We start from the raw sequence: 18,703 nt of genomic DNA on the forward strand, positions 1-18,703 counted from the left end.
AAGTCATGGCACCTTAGACAAAGACACGGCATGTCAAATTTCTAGTTAATCAGATAAATGGTTACTCAGATACAGTGATTTTACAATGTATAGCGCCACCATGTGGCCAATGTCTACGAATTTCATGCTATGACCTCTGATTAACCTCTTGCATATGTGTACCAAGTTTGATGTAGATATTTCAATCCATTCATGAGTTATGGCTATTTTAGCTCTTCCCAACAAAAATGACAAAACTATATAACTATATGAACTAATAATTTTGTGTTTTATTAAAAGAATTTAAAAATCTACAGAGTAAAAGGTGTGACAAGCTTTAACAAAATTTAATCTTAAATGCATTAACTGTGTTTAGTTCATGTAAATTTGGGATTCAGAATGCATTATATTACATCACATTCCTTGCTACAGAGCAGTAAAATAAACTATAAACTATAAGTGGTCTTTTACTGCCATCTAGTGGCCACAATTGTTATTTTCTTTACAAATGTTTTAAAACTAGGTGTTTAATTACAGAACCAGTTTTGCCTATTAGAATTATTACACAGAGGTTAACTGTGACCAAATTAGATGTTTAATACATAACAGTGTTTATATCAGGTCAAAATGTGATTCAGAATGATCCTAAATGCAATTTCCCTGACTTTAAACTCAAAAAAATGTAAAACAACAAAGGTATACAAATGTTTTGAACAATAAATAAGTGGTCTTGTTGTGACATCTAGAGGTTAGAAATGGTAGGTGACAGTTAAAAGTCTGTGTTATAGTGGCTAAAATGATAGAATATTGAAAATATGTGTTTTTGAGACCTTTAAACATCGAAGATGGGCAAAAAACAAACAAACTTGTAAATCATTTCAGTGATAGGTGTGTAAATGAAGCACATTTACTGCATTTTTAAGCCATTTTATGATGTTTTTAGAACCATTTCTACTATTATAGCGCCACCTATTGCCCAATATCCACAAAATTTTGCATGTTTATTCGCATTGATATGCGACATGTGCTCACCAATTTTTGTGATGTTTTGCCTCTTCCTTATTGGTTTACAGGCATGTAGGTTCGTGTAGACAAGCCCCTTTTGTAAATGAGCCTGTTACAGCTAGCCAAAGTGAAAAGTTCCACTTTTTTTTTGATAATTATTGATCTAGATAGTCCAGAGATTCTAACAACACTGGTTTCGTTGCGATTGAGTGAAAAACCAGGGACTAGTTTGCAAAAGTAGGTTTTGTTATATTGATGGTTTTTTAATGAACAGTTTGAGTAACAGCAGTGGTTTTAGTGTCAAACTGTTCAGTATGAGCAGACCTATCATATGATATGTAGATTAAGTGTTTTTTGTGAAATAGTGTGTAAATGAAGCACATTTACTTCATTTTTAAGCCATTTGGCATGTTTTTAAGACTATTTTTGCTATTATAGCGCCACCTATGGTTTGATCTTCACAAAATTTTGCAAGTTTCATCTCGTTGATATGCCACATGTGTTCACCAATTTCTGTGGTGTTTTGAGTTTTCCTTATTGGTTTACAGGCATGTAAGTTCGTGTGGACACGCCCCTTTTGTAAATTAGCCTATTACAGCTAGCCAAAGTGAAAAGTTCAACTTTTTTTTGATAATTATTGATCTAGACAGTCCAGAGAATCTAACAACACTGGTTTCGTTGCGATTGAGCTAAAAACCAGGGACTAGTTCGCAAAAGTACGTTTTGTACATATTGATAGTTTTTTAATGAACAGTTTGAGTAACAGCAGTGGTTTTAGTGTCAAACTATTCAGTATGAGCAGACCTAATATGATATGTATATTAAGTGTTTTTTGTGAAATAGTGTGTAAATGAAGCAAATTTACTTTATTTTTAAGCGATTTAGCATTATTTAAAGACTATTTTTGCTATTGTAGCGCCACCTATGGTTTGATCTTCACAAAATTTTGCATGTTTGTTCACATTGATATGGCATATGTGCTCACCAATTTCTGTGGTGTTTTGAGTTTTCCTTATTGGTTTACAGGCATGTAGGTTCGTGTGGACACGCCCCTTTTGTAAATTAGCCTGTTACAGCTAGCCAAAGTGAAAAGTTAAACTTTTTTTTGATAATTATTGATCTACACAGTCCAGAGATTCTAACAACACTTGTTTCGTCGCGATTGAACTAAAAACCAGGGACTAGTTCGCAAAAGTAGGTTTTTCCTATATTGATGAATATTTAAGGAACGGTGTAAGTGACTGCAGTGGTTTGAGTGTCAAACTGTTCGGTATAAGCAGGCCTATCATATGATATGTATTTTGTGTGGTTGCGCAAAAGGTTGTGTGATACACAACCCATTACACACTAAAAATACGTAAAATCGCCCCCTAGTGGTCGATTTCTTTCAAAATTCTTACAGACCTCTAGGACCGTGAGTAGAACATGCCCAGCGAGTTTCGTTTTGATCACTCATCGTTAACCTTGTTAAATGGCTGCTCAATTTTAATTGGCCAATGGCGGCCATGTTTTTTGAGATATGCCAATGTCCTTATAGTATGTTTTGACAACTTGGTCAAAGACACTGCATGCCAAATTTCAAGCTGATCGGACTAATGGCTGTAAGGTTAGAGTAATTTTTATGTTTTTTTAGCTTTATAGCGCCACCATGTGGCCAAAGTCTGCGGGTTTTGCAGTGTCACCTCAAATTGAGCTTATGCATGTGTGTACCAAGTTTGGTGATGATATCTCATTTCGTTCAAAAGTTATAGCTCCAATTAGCATTTAGCTTCGATTAGCATCGAACATTGTTGTGTACTGTTTCGAGTGGGAATAAAAATGTCAACTTTTTTTTGATAATTATTGATATTCAGTGTCCAGAGAATATTTGAGAGCTGGTTTGGTTTAGATTGAGTGTAAAACCTAGGACTAGTTCGCAAAAGTAGGTTTCGGACAAATGGCGATGTAGCGGGAAAACGGTGCGTCGTAGAGCAAAAAGTTCAGCTGTGCACTTTTGTTGGGGCTAACCCAAGGATTGAAAAAATGTAAAGTTTTTGAGTCTACGACAAACGGTGAACGTATAGCGGTCAAAAATGTCCAAAATCTTGGTTTTTGGCGCCATAGCGCCACCTAATGTCCGATTTGGTTGATCTTTGGTGAGAATGTAGTGTACCGGAGTACTACGATCTGGCCAAGTTTCAGCTCTCTCGGCCTTACGGTTTGGTCTGGGCAATAGTGACTTCGGCAGAATAATAATAATAATAATAATAATAATAATAAAAATTTTAACAAAAACAATAGGGTTTCAGCGCTTCGCGCTTGACCCCCTAAAAACTGCCACTGAGTGTCCAACTGAGGGTCCCCATACAAACATAATTAACATATAATTCATTCATTCAATTTCTTTTCGTATTAGTCCATTTATTAATCAAGGCTGCCACAGCAGAATGAACCGCCAACTTATCCAGCATATGTTTAATGCAGAGGATGCCCTTCCAGCTGCAAGCAACCCAACTCCAGGAAACACCCATACACTGCAGCCAATTTAGTTCATTCAATTCACCTGTACCTCATGACTTTGGACTGTGGGGGAAACTGAAGCACCCGAAGGAAACCCACGCAAACACTGAGAGAACATGCAAACTCCACACAGAAATGGTAACTCGAACCAGCGACCTTGCTGTGAGGCAGTCGCGCTACCCACTGCACCACCGTGCTGTCCTAACATCTGTCATACATTTTCATATAGATACATTTCATGTTTAAGTTATGGGGGAAGTTTGTCTTGCAACATATAATAAAAATAAACCTATAAATCAAAAGTCAGACTAAAACACGTGCGTGCAGTCTAGTTCCTGCAGTGACACTCCTCTGGCCAGCAGATGTCCTCTTCCAACTCTTAATCATTTTGTGCAGATGTAGGGTCGAGAAGCATTTATTAGGCTCAGTTAATAATGTACAGCAAGATGTTTCTGTTACCTTTAACGAAATTATTTTTGGTTATTATGAATCTGCCTCTTATATGTTTTGTTATAAATGTTATTTATTTTCTTTATAAATTCCAAATCCACAAATGCAAATTTACTAATATCGAACCATATTTTCCTGTATTTTGCAGGAATGTCATTATTTACATTTAGTTTCATTATCTAAAAATAAGAAAGCAAACACAACTATTTCTTTTTTAATGAATTTATTTTATATACTTTAATTGATTCTTAAATGTCTAACCCTCAAGTTTATATCATGTTCTTTCTTTCTTTCTTTCTTTCTTTCTTTCTTTCTTTCTTTCTTTCTTTCTTTCTTTCTTTCTTTCTTTCTTTCTTTGACTATGTAATTCATATTCTGTATTAAACAAATATTGATACAAAGTAGTCATCAATTTTTTTGCAAAGCATTTATGATTATTAATTCAAAGAAACTGTATAATACAATTTAGAAAACAGTAAAAGAGAACAGTTCTTTTACATAATATTCACATTAGATAACAGGATAAAGAACCGAACAAAAAAATAATTACAGAAAAAAAAACAATAATGCAGTTAAAAAAAGCTAGATATAAAGTCAAGTAGCATGAAAGATCTTTACCCAAGAAATGTTCACAACAGAAGTCTATACAAATAGGATTTTTTTTACCCTCAGTTTGTGAAAGTAAAATTTTCCAACATGTATAAGAAAGTTCACAGTGGCTTCAAACACAGGACGAGAAGCAGACCAGGTGCAGCAATGCTTTTAATGTAAACTAACCCCGCCCCTAACCCTACCCCTCACAGTGATATCACTCGCTCATTGTTTTTTTTCTTGCAATAACAACAGGCAATTTAAATGTTAATACAACAAATAAAAGTATAGTACAAACAATACAGAGGTCACTGTTTTTGCAAAGGGATTATATGACAATTTTAAAAAGTATAACAATGGTACAGAAAAAAGAAAGAGAATGCATTCATTCGTTTTCTTGTCGGCTTAGTCCCTTTATTAATCCGGGGTCGCCACAGCAGAATGAACCACCAACTTATCCAGCAATTTTTCACGCAGCGGATGCCCTTCCAGCTGCAACCCATCTCTGGGAAACATCCATACACTACAGACAATTCACCTGTACCGCATGTTTTTGGACTGTGGTGGAAACAGGAGCACCCGGAGGAAACCCACGCGAATGCAGGGAGAACATGCAAACTCCACACAGAAACGCCAACTGAGCCGAGGCTCGAACCAGCGACTTAGCGTCTTTCTTGCTGTGAGGCGACAGCATTACCTACTGCGCCACTGCTTCACTAAAAGAAAGAATGAATTTAATAAAAAAGTAAAAAAAAAAAGAGAGGACACAGGACAAAAATTACAAAGAGTAATACAGAATATTGAATAAAGCATATGCTTTAGACATTTTTTTCTTGTTATGAGGCTCTGTAATAGTATTTAAATACAACCTTCGGATTACATTTAGTAAATTTACACTTATGTATAAAAAACTTTCATACATTTATTAATTTTCCTTTGGCTTAGTCCCTGATTTTTCAGAGGTTGCAACAGCAAAATGAATCATCAATTATTCCGGCATATGTTTTACACAGCAGATGCCCTTCCAGCTGCAACTCAGTATTGGGAAACACCCAAACACTCTCACATTCACTCACTCATACACTATTACCAATTTAGTTTATCCAATTCACCTGTACCGCATGTCTTTGGACTGTGGGGGAAGCCAGAGCAGGAAACCCATGTGAACACATGGAGAACATGCAAACTCCACACAGAAATGCCAGTTTGTCCAGTCGGGACTCGAACCAGGGACCTTCTTGCTGTGAGACGAAAGTGCTACTGAGCCACCATGCCATCCTATTAAAAAAAAAAAAAACTTGCAAAAAATTAATTTTAAGGATTTTTTTTTTCTTTTGTGTAAAACTCTAAAACAACATGTCTATGAGATATCACCACAAAACTTTCTGACAACTAGAGTATTTACATCAGTTCAGAAAGTTTTAACAAAGGGACATTTGCAAAATAAGTGAGCAACAGACACAGAAAAAGCTTCAAAGAAAGAGCAAGAGATGTCAATGTCATTTCTGAACTTCTGTAAACTTTGTTTAACTGGATACAATCGGTGAATAATTTTTAGAAAATACTTCTATAATTTTATTTGTTAAAAAATTCAGGGGGAGTGACCAAACATATGACCCTTTAATATCATCAAAAAGGGTATTTCTTTAAGTAAGATGCAGAAAATGGATTTGAGATGACAAGATCTAAAAATAAAGACGGGATCTTTTAGTGGAGAAACAAATGGATCCAACTAGATTCCGGCCTCGGGGACATACAGAAATCAACAAATTATTATTATTTTTATTAAAAAGCATTAAAATCTCAGAAGAGATGACCTTACAAACTATATTATTTTTTTCTAGATATGGGCAGAGTATCTTAGATTAAAATCAGAGTAAATAAAAAAATTAACATTACTGTCAAATAACTGGTCCACTAATATCACTCCATTACTGAACCAATTATTAAAAAAATAAAGATTTCCTCTTATGTAGAATATTACAGTTGTTTCCAATTAAAAATCCCAAATGGTCCCAAATGCCTCCTAATTGAGAAAAAACTTGTCATCAGAAAATGACTGTGGAGAAAGCATTTAAGCCTATTTATTTTTTAAGGTAAATCAAAAATCAAAATCTATACAATTTATTTATTCATTCATTTTCCTTCAATTTCCTTTTTAATTTATAGCAGAATGAACCACCAACTATTCCAGCAAGTATTACACAGCAGATCCCCTCCAGCTACAACCCAGTACTGGGAAACACTCACTCTCTCATTCCCACACGCACTAATACACTATGAACAATTTAGTTAATCCAATGTACCTCTAGCGCATGTCTTTGGACTGTGGGGGAAACCAGAGCACCCGGAGGAAACCCGAATAAACACGGGTAGAACATACAAACTCCACACAGAAATGCCAACTGACCCAGCCGGGACTCGAACCAGCAACCTTCTTGCAACCTATACAATTTAAGCCAGGCTTATTATAGGAATTTTAAATAACTGTTTTTCTAATATAGTGAGTTTTATTTTTCCAAAGAAATTTATACAGCATCACATCAATCAATATACAGGTAGATTTATCTACAAATAAGGGATTTGATGAAGCCGCATTTAATGATAAACCTCTTAATAACCAAACATTAAATTTCAATTCAAACAAAAAAATCTAAATTCTCCTGACATAAGTTTTAAGTCTTTTTGTTTTTCTGACACTAGCTTCATTGAGTGCATGTGTCTGCAGCCAGATGGTTACTATCTAATACTGGGCAATTATTTTAACAGCTGCATGGCTTTGACATGGGACATGCTCCACATTAACTGGCATTGTGAAACAGTTCTGCTTTATTTATAATGGTTGTTAAACTATTATTATTTATGATTATAGTAATATGTGTGAATGATGTCACTTGTGTCAGTGTGTGCATAACACAATTTCCACTGTACTGGATCAGATCTTTAAGGCATCATGTGCTATTGAACATTTAAAAGTGTGAAATTGTTGCCCTGAAGATTAGGTCACTCAACTTAAAGGGACAGTTCACAGCTCAGTCTCAGTCCTAAACCCAGTAAGTTTCTTTCCTCTGTTGAAAGATACCTGTAAACATTGACTTGCATCGTACAAAAACAAATAGAAGTTTCCATCATTTAAAATAAAAGATGTCTTATTTTATTATCTTATATTACATTAAATTATTTATTATATAAAATAGATCTTTATGTTATGTTTTGCTAATTATTCTCTTTTTTTCTCAATTTCCACCTGGGGATACTCATCCCGAGGTCCTCAGATTATGCGGAGTCACTGATTGGATCCAAGACCAGCGACAAGATGATCCCAAGGTGTCCATATCCGGGACCAGGGCGTATCCTGAGCTGCTGCTGCGCTGTTGGTCATGGAGGAGTGGAGAGCATGAGACTGATTCCAGTGACGCTCCAGGGACAGATGAGTCTTCGCTGAGGCCAGCTTCCAGCCTCCACCGCTGAGACTGCAGCTCTACACAAGACTTTTGGCCAGCGGAGAAATTAAAATGGTCGTGCTGAACTGAGTCTGGTTCTCTCAAGGTTTTTTTTTCTTCACTCTCCTACTGAAGTTTTTTTCCCCTCTCCGCTGTCGCCACTGGCTTGCATGATTCAGGATTTGTAGAGCTACACATCGATGGATTTGCTCTTCAGTGTTTGGACTCTCAGTAATGATTTTAAACCACACTGAACAGAGCTAAACTAAACTAAACTTTAGTTTGTAAAGTTTAGTGTTAAACTAAACACTAAAAACTGAACTACCCTGATCCAGTTACTATGACCATTTATGTGAAGCTGCTTTGACACAATCTACATTGTAAAAGCGCTATACAAATGAAGCTGAATTGAATTAAATATGTAAGGAAAAAATAATTGTAACTGGTATGGAACATGTATGCATGAGTAACTGAAGACAGAATAACATCTAACTATCCCTTTAAATAAAGCTTAATATAACAGTCAAACATTTGGACATTACCATCAAAGAGAATAAAATGGGAAAAAGGAAAAAAGGAGTTCCTCAGGGGTGTATAACAATATTTAGGAGTTTTTTTTATAAGAAGAAAGTAAATTAGTTGTTTATTTTAACTTGGCTTTTCATTATAATATTCCTATATGTGAATAAGTATGTTCCCTCATAATGCACACAGGTATTCCTAGATTGATAATATTCTGATTGAACCACTGAAGGCATATAGTCTGTTTTGAGGATGTTTTATTGGTATTTTTTTGGACTATAAATGTATATGGAGGATGCTTTCTTCATTTAACTTCAGAAGATGAATTAAGGTCTCAGGGGTTTGTAATGACACATAGTTAATTAGTAGTATAACTTTTCATTTTTGGGCAAACGAATCCTGTAGGGTAAAAAATAAAGCAAACAAATCACACATTTGTTAATCAATATTTCTATTTCAAAGTGAAGTCTACAAAAGGCAAAGAAAGTAAGGAAAGAATATTAATTCAATCGGAGGCCAAAAAATTATATTTATGGGGATTTTGTGTAAAAGACACTGAAACTGGAAGTATTTTTTTCAATCGTTAGCTGACAGATTTGAGTCTTGCATTTTTAAAGCTGACTTAAATCTAAATATAATATACAACTTATTTATAATGTAATGTAATAATTAAACATGGACATCTTTTTTTAAGGACAACAACCTAAATGTTTAGATACAGAAAGAAGATATTTTGTAAAATGCTGAAAATCTGTAACCATTGACGTCTGTAGTATTAGTTTTTCCTGTAAAGGTCAATGGTTACCAGTTTCTAACATTGTTCAAAACATCTTATTTTGTGTTCAACAGAACAAAACAAATTCAAAGTGTTTTGGAAGAAGTCAAGGGTGGGTTCATGTGGACAGAATTTTCATTTTTAGGTAAATGATCCCTTTAAAATTCTAGCTACGTTAGCATTTCTTGTCCAGATAAAACTGCTGCGGGCGCTTTATGCTTTTAGCCACTATGTGGTGCTATCAAATCTCTATTTACATCTCTCTATTGCTTCACTTCCCATTTAGTGAGCATTTAGATTGAAAAAAAAAATGTAATTTAGTAACTTTAGAAAAAAAATCATGTGCCGTGAATCAGAATTATTTTCCAAGGAAATTATTACAGTATGTCCGATAATATTTTTTCTTCTGGAGAAAGTCTTGTTTGTTTTATTTTATCCAAAATAATTTATAATTAATAAATAGTTTTTAAATAAAGAATTAATTTTACTTAATAATTCTAATTAATACACATTTTAAGGTCAAAATTATTAGCCCCTATATTATTAGCTCTATATTTTTGATTGTCTACAGAACAAACCATACAATTATTTGCTTAATGACTCTAACTTAGTTAACCTAATTAACCTAGTTAAGCCTTTAAATGTCACTTTAAGCTGAATAGTGTCTTGAAAAATATCTAGTAAAATATTATTTACTGTCACCATGGCAAAGATAAAAGAAATCAGTTATTAGAAATGAGTAAACATAAAACTATTATGTTTAGAAATGTGTTGAAAAAGACTACTTTCTGTTAAAGAGAAAATGGGGGGAAATAAAAAGGGGGGCTAATAATGCAGACTTCAACTGTATTATAAAAAAAATCAACTTTCAAAATTTCCTTGTGTTAAAAAAGCATCTATGGCAAAATGTATTGTATCTATCAAAGCCTCTGATAAATTTATATGAGCCTTTTAGCACGAATGTGGGTCCACATTAATTCAAATGTCAACAAATCCACCTTTATTTGCATATAATTTCATCAGTGTTCAATTAAAACTCAAACTTAAAAATTTGAGCTGTGAACAACACATCTAGCCTTGTTGTACTCTTTAATTAAACGAAGAAAGGAAAATGATGGATACATCTGTGGAAATATTATTAGTTCATTCATTTTCTTTTCGGCTTTGTCCCTTTATTAATCAGGGGTCATCACAGCGTCACTCGCCAAATTATCCAGCATATGTTTTACGCAGCAGGTGCCTTTCCAGCTGCAACCCATCACTTGGAAACACCCATACACATTCACATTCACCATTCACACACATACAATACGGTCAGTTTTAAACCATCTTGTACCACCGGGACGCCCTATTATTAGCTCATATTTACTAATGTATTAACAAATTAAGTATTAACCAATTTTTTTGTGAGAAAAACTGCAGTTTCTGGCATCCAGATTTCATTTTTATAATGCGAAGATTCAACATAAAATAAATATTTTTTTTATTAAAGAAGAACTGGGAGCTTTATTAAATGTGATATTTTACCAAAATTGAAAATTCACTCACGTTTTACTGACATTAAGTCATTCAGAACCTTTATGAATACATTTATTCTGTTGAAGACTAAAGAAGATGTTTTGAAGAATCCTGAATCCAGTAACTATTCGCATACAAAGTAGGAAAAAACAATACTATGTGAGTCAACGGTTACAGGTTTGCAGCTTTCTCCAAAACATCTTCTTTTTGTTCAACAGAAGAAGAAAAAAAAATTCAGATAGTGTTTTGAACAAATGAAGGATGGTTATAATAATACCACTTAAATACTACAAATGTTATAGTGCAACAAAGTAGCTTTTCACTTATTGTGAATATTGTTATTGATTCTCATTTTAATTTTGTTCAGAAACATTTGCGAGGAGACACCAGAGCACCAATGAACGGTTTCTCTGTACGAACATTCAAGATGTCACTGCGTCATCTTGAGGGTTTTGTTTGCGTAAGCAATGTTTGTGGGCTGCTTTAAAAAAACTGCTCAGCATCTTTCACCCATAACTATACAATCTTCCACAATACAGCTGTCTGTCCAACTGATGGTGGAAGGATGTGCAATTTTTAGAGGGGAACAAAGCTGAACATGGAATTTTTAAAAAATAAATATTTATTATTAATAAAAATCAAAAAAATTGAAACAGATTTGTGGCTTGCATCTTTAAAGCTGACTTAAATCTAATTATAATATACTATTTATTTAATATGTGATGTAATGATTAAACATTGACTTCTTATTGAAAGCATAACAACCTAAATATTTACATGCAGAAAAAAAAATAGTTTGAAAGATATTTTAATTGTGGGCTGCTTTTAAAAAACTGCTCAGCATCTTTCACCCACAATACAGTCTTCCTTAGTACAGCTGTCTGTCGCACTGATAGTGGATGGGTGTGAGATTTTCAGAAGGGAACAAAGCATCTGCACATCTCTTTAAGGCAAAAAACTACAGGTGAACAGGGAAAACACATCACAAAAATGTATTATTACTGAGAATCTGAAAAGTGCTAAACAGGTTTTCTCAAATGTTTTTTAACCACTTAAACTCTGCTGCTATTTGGGGATTTCCGCCTGGATTTTGCCTACCCAAATTTAAAAGCTTTCCAAATCCACATAAGAGGTGTAAATGCAAAAATTTGGTATCATTTTAAAGAAAACCCTTTGAATTTTCATAAAACACTATTAAAAGTGTTTAAAATATCTGTATTCACCTTATTCTCAGCTGTCGAGTGGGCGCTGCCATTTGAATCTTTTTGTCTCGCGACTTCCGGTCACATTCACTTCCATTCATTTTTTGACGTTAACAACTGCTCGTTACGCTGCTTGATGTTGCAATTTAATATTTTCTTATTATATTATGCTACTTGGTCTGTGTAGTCATGCAAACATTTGTTTGTTGAGCAAGTAGTTTGGCCATTTTCTGCCGTTTATTATTCCTAGTCATTTCTCCCATAGGCGACTGAATCGGAAGTTCTAAGACAATCACGAAAACAGGCGCACTTCCGCATTTTAGAATAAGGTCAATATGTCGTCTGTGTTATAATAAACACCTAAAAAAGAGGCGCTTTTTGTATTTTTTTTTTATGAACTCAAATTTAAAAGTGTACCTTTTAGTTTCTGTGTGGTCTAGCCTGCTGTAATTAATTTTGGTGGTTCCTGCATATGTCTGAAATCAAAGGAAAAAAGAAAAATGTCTCTATCATAATATGAGCAAAAGTTATTGTATTCCAACTGATGAGAGGTGCTGTACAAGCCACAGAGACCGATCCTTGTTTACATATTTCATTATTCTTTTGTTTGATCAAACATAATTCCCTGTGTTTGGACCACATCAGACATATAAAAGGATTACTTATGCACATCACCTCAAAAACAGAGGAGAATGGCCCTAAAAGGCACAGCATAAGGTAAGAGATGACAGCTGTCTGAGCTATCTGGGGCTGCTTATTGATAATGAATGTATTGTTTTCACTTCAACGCCATGGAAACACGACAATTCATTCAACAACTGTTTGGCATATGAATATAATTCAGTAAAATAATGCTAGAACTGTATGAGGACCGGCAAGAGCTTTCATTTGAGCTATAACTTGTACAAGTGTCATATAAAAAAATATGAAAATAAACCAATGTAAAATACCCAGCTCGGGTATCCAAAAAACTGTGTATTTAAGTGTAAATAACTTTTATACAGTGAAATAAAAACCAAAGTGATGCATATGTGCATAAAAAATAGATTCTACACTTTCAAACGACAACACTTACGGGGGTCTGGTGCAACGCTAGCCCTTTAAATCTGAAAACGAAAGTCAATGACGTCACGGACCCGGTACAGAGTTTAAGTGGTTTTAAACAAGGAAATTTGACATTATGGAATGAAATATGCACTCATTTGCACATATCTCTAGCACAATAATCCGAAACGTTGGATGTACAGTTAATTTTTTTTCCTTGTTTTTATTTTTATAGAATGGGCTTTCAGTAAAAACCTTAAGAATAAATATATGAATAAAACAGTAAGCTTTGATAAATAGTCACCACTGAAGGGGAAATTTACACCTCAGTGCAGGAGAAAAAAATTATTTTAAGAAAACTGCGTTTAAATATTGAAACTGAAATCTTAGTTTAAACTTAAAGGTGTGGTCCACAGTGTATTTTAAGGCTTGCTTGTGTTTTTAAGATGCAAAACAATGTGTGCTCATGCTTCACTTCACAAAATCATGTTATTTTTTCATATATATTACTTTGGATTTATAAAGTTACTCTGCTAACATGAACACTACTGTCATATTTCCTACTTCCTCTGAAAGGCCTGCCCTCAAGAGGCTCTGATTGGTCAGCTAACATAGGCCCAATCCCAATTATTTTTGTACCCCTTGCCCTTACAACCGAGGGTTAAGGGAAAGGGCTTTAAAATGTACCCCTAAGAATTGGGACAGCACCACAGCACCTGCACACATCATCATATGTCCTTGCGATCTCTTGCTTCATTTGAGATCAGACGATCGCGACTGCTGAAGTTTTTCCAGTTGTGTTCTTTTTTGGTATTTATCCTCAGGAAATCACTGAAGACATATATAATGTCATCATAATGATTTAATGTGGCAATAAGATCGTAACTATACTGTGGTTAACGAACGAACGTGGTATATTAAAACGTGTTTGTTTGTGGTAAAAATTCGTAATAATTACAAAAAATACTGATTTGTGCATCTCCTTTCTTCCGGGTGCAGCTGTGGCTGGTGTATTGCAGCTGTAAATCTGGGAATTTTTTCGTACCCCTTGGTTTCGAGTGTGGTCCTGAAAAATCTTGGTTTGAAGAGATGAATACCCCTTGCCCTTAGCCATACGCCTTCAAGCTAAAGAGAACTGGGACACTACTACCCCTTCACGGGCACGCGCAAAACGAGGGGTAGGGGTGAAGGGAAGGGCTAACACCCCATTCACTTTGAATGGGTGACGTCAGGCGTTGCCGAACTGCATTGTGGACCTGTTGGCTGGAAGCAATCAGATCGCTGTTAGCCCCAACTTCAGACACGCCTTCAGTCAAGAGTTGACGCTGAAGCCCTGTGTGAATGAGGCATAAGGAGTAGAATTGGGATTGGGCCATAATGTGCTGTTATTTGCGGATTAGCTCCTTGTCACCATGCTCCGCCCCAACAAGCTCGTGCTTTTACGTTGTGTAAACAGAGCAGCTGTTTGCAGTGCTAGCTGCCTGAATCAGACCAAAAATAAAGAGCACACAGCTGAACCACACGCCTGCTCTCTAACATAAAATCTGACAAGTGTCTTTCACATATACTCGGAATAAGCATGCGTAAGTAATATGAAACGTTCTCATCTTTTATGAGTGTGTTATTTGAGATGTAGAATGCAGAAAAAGCGGCTGCATAGCGGTGTCAAACAGCATTTGCCGTTGTTTACATCCTAGTTTACATCCTCGCTACCATTAACGCTAGAAATTGTTCATGTAGTTGATAATTTTAACAAATAAAAATACTTACAGGTTGTGGCTCACAATCCACAGGTTCTGTCATGAATCTGGTTTGTTAATTGTCAATCTTTTCCCTTCTGTGTTTCCCCTACCAGCTGTCAGCGCTTGCAATCAGCGCGAGCGCTGATCAGCAGTCACCTGTTCTTGTTTTGTCATTATTGACACTCCTATATCTACCCCCCTTATTTCTCCTTCTGTTGTCAGATTATTGTTACTCTGTGCGTTTGTTCTCCATGTAGTTTGTGCATCATTTGTCTTGTCTCGTCAAGTCTCCCCGTGATTCATCCCTCCTGTGTTCATCGTTTCATGTTGTGAGTGCCGCAGCTTGCTTGATCACCTGTAGACTGTGCTCTGACCATCAGCACCCGGAGGTCAGTGTTTCCCGCATCGCTGTGGTGGGCACGGACCGATCGGCTCACTTCCTCTCTCGCCCTCGGCCGTGGGTTTGCCTTTTTGAGTTTGCTTTGAAAAACCAGATCTGTGTGATTCATTTGAATTACTGACAGACAGCCTTTGTTGCACTGTTAATAAAGACTGCTTGAACTGCACAAACCTCTCCTTTGATTCTGTTCCGTGACAGGTTCGTCGGTTTGAGGAGTTTTTAGCAGAATCCAGCACTGAACTGGGAGAGATTCTGGAAGCTGTCCTTTGTCAAATGCTAGCTATATATATATATATATATATATATATATATATATATATATATATATATATATATATATATATATATATATATATATATATATTTAGAATTCTCTGAAACACAATTAAAATTATACTGTAAGCACTTCTTTCTTTGGGTCTTGTCCTTTGGAAGCCCAAATACAGAAACAGAAGAAGCTCTGTGAAAATAGCAGTGTTTAGACAGCATTTTAGCTCCCTATGCTGTAACATTACAGTGCCTCTGGTCACGCCCCTTAGCTGCGCAGGGTGTATGCGCATGGTGAATGCACGTAACCTGAAGCGTTTGTGATCTCACTAGCCTATTAGTTGTATTTTTTGTAGTCCCCAAACTTCATTTGCTGTAGGCTTTGCTAAGCTAACTCTGTAAAAGCAATGTCTCCCTTTGCATTGAACTTTGAGCGTCTCACATTCAGATATGTTGTTTATATTCACACAGCTACAGAGCACACCAGCTAAAGTTTGAAATATCATAGTGGACCAACCCTTTAAATATGTATTTTACATGTTTTCCTTACATTACACACACTAAAACACTTTATGTAAAGCCAAAAAGCCCCAAATCTTAAAACTGACAGGTGCACAAATGAACAGTTGTTGTTGCCTGCAGTATCTGGCCTTAAAGCAGTACTGTCCTCCTTCTCCTCAGCCTTTTCCTCCTTCATTCTTCGCAGCTATCCGACTGTACTGAAAATCATTCATCCGCCACCACTGTTGCCATGGAAACAAGAGGGGAAATCCATTTCATCAGCCCCTTCGTCACACTCCCTCCATCCGTCTGACTCTCTCTCTCTCTCTCCCTCACTTTCTTTATCTCTCTATGCTATCTCCTGTTATTCTTCTATCTTCCTGTCTTTCACAGTGTGTACAGGATGCAGCTTCCTCCATAAACACCACACTACCATATGGCTTCTGGCTGGCACACCTTGTTTTACAGATTCATATTGTGCATTGTTGTTTTATTGGTTGAATCATGCTGCGTCACTGGTTGTATGAACTGCAGCGTGGCTCTTTTTGCACTGTGTATCTTTTTGCATATCTACTCTGTCCTTCGCATGTACATTTCGAAACGCAACTCTTTTGTCCGCTGTGTTTGGTTAAGATAATTATTAAGTGAAGAAACCAACAACTTGGAATGCACAGCTGTTCAGATGTTATAAGGGTTAGTATCATTAAAAAAAATTAAACATACTGTTTTGAGAAAGAAGGCATTAAAGTGGTCATCATAAATCATCATAAGTCAAAATATTTGACTTTACATTGACTTCAGGGGTGGATTTATCCAATAAGTGAGGCAAGCAGCTGCTTATGGCCCCAGGAAATAGAAGCCCTCAATAAATACCTTTATAATCTATAGCTATTCATTCATTCATTTTCCTTCAGCTTAGTCCCTTTATTTATCAGGAGTCGCCACAGCGGATTGAACCGCCAACTTATCCAGCATATGTTTTTACACAGTGGAAGCGGATGTGCTTCAGGACACGGATTAGATCAAATTGAACAGGGAGGGAGATAATTCATTTCCATGCACACAAACACACGCTCTTTGTCAGGAATGCCCATGCAGTCACTCATCGATCAATATGAAGTGATGTAAAACTCTCGTAATTGACAAAATATTTGCATACTGACCACTGGGAAAACTACCGATCATAGATATACGAGTATATGTCTTTATATCTATGGCTCCAGATGGCCAGTCCTCCATTGCACCTTGGTTTCACATTCATTCAGCGCTGCCCTGTACTAAAATGCTTGATGCAATCCTTTCAATAAACATTAGCATAGGCGACATCTAATGAAAATATGTATGGGGATATGCAAGATTACCCTAAAAACTGATTAGCAACACACTAGCAATTGCCTAGCATCTACTTGCCACAGCATAGCAACCACCTAGCAACACCCCAGCAACCGCCTAGTCAATGAGATTACCCAATTATCTAGCAACAACTCGTTTTATCATAGCAACTGTTTAGCAACCACTAGATTACTATCTTAACTATATAAAAAGTTTAAAACCTCAAGATTTTAAAACTACTTTAAATGTTCAGGCTGGGCTTTCTCGAGCCAGCTTCAAACTTTGCTCTTCTAGTTTTCAGATGTTGCTTCATTCATTCATTTTCTTTTCGGCTTAGTCCCTTTAGTAATCAGGGGTCGCCACAGTGGAATGAACCGCCAACTAGGGTCTATATGATGCCGATGGCCTATAAACATCACTGAGCCAGCATCGCGATCCTCCGCCCCCATTGCAGCAGCAACCTGCTTGCGAAAAACACACACTCAGGCACCCTTTACGCTAATACGTCTTAGTTTTACAATGGCATTTTAGAATGAAAATGATTCATGTCCACACTTGCGTTCCATCTAGCATTTCTGAAAAGCCCTCCTTCCACACTATACCACTGAAAATGCACATCACGTGACCACACAAACACACACACTCTGGAATGCGCTGCAGTGTATGCGCACGTCTGAGCTCCAGGCAGTCAACGGGTGCTTTGAGCTCAAAACCCCGGAGAGCAGTGCACATCGGACAGTTTATCAAGGATGTACTTCTGGTTCGCATCTCACTACAGTTGGTAAAGGTGATATTTAATTAATCGTGTCCCTATCTAATGACTCTTTGATCTTTTGAATCTATCAGGTAACTCGACACAGCATCAGTACACTGCTTCAATCCTACATTTTTACTCTTGTCTCTTGTACTTAATAATTTTAGTGAAAACCTCAGATTCTGTTGGTTGGTTCCTGTACATTGTGCACCTTTTTACCAACCGAGTTGGTCAACGTCATTATAACGACACAGATCACTCTGCCTATTCATGCCAAAGAAAAAATGATTGACAGATGGTAATTTGTGCGTATCTTATTTTTGGTTACATTTTACAATAAGGTTCATTAGTTAATGTTAAGTAATGCATTTAACATGAACAAACATTGAATAATACGTTTACTACAGTACATATTCATGTTAATAAACGTTAGTTAATGAAAATACAGTTGTTCATTGTTAGTTCATGTTAACTCATGGTGCATTAACTAATGTTAAAAAGCATGGACTTGAATGTTAATAATGCATTAGTAAATGTTCAATTTTGATTAATAAATGCTGTACAAGTGTTGCTAATGATTAGTTCATGTTAGTAAATACATTAACTACTGAACCTTATTGTAAAGTGTTACCTTATTTTTATTTATTTATGATTTGGTTATGGGTAAAACAAAGACCAT

Source organism: Danio rerio, chromosome 13 (assembly GCF_052040795.2).
Source record: "Danio rerio strain M-AB ecotype USA chromosome 13, GRCz13ab, whole genome shotgun sequence".
In the NCBI taxonomy this organism is placed as follows: Eukaryota; Metazoa; Chordata; class Actinopteri; order Cypriniformes; family Danionidae; genus Danio; species Danio rerio.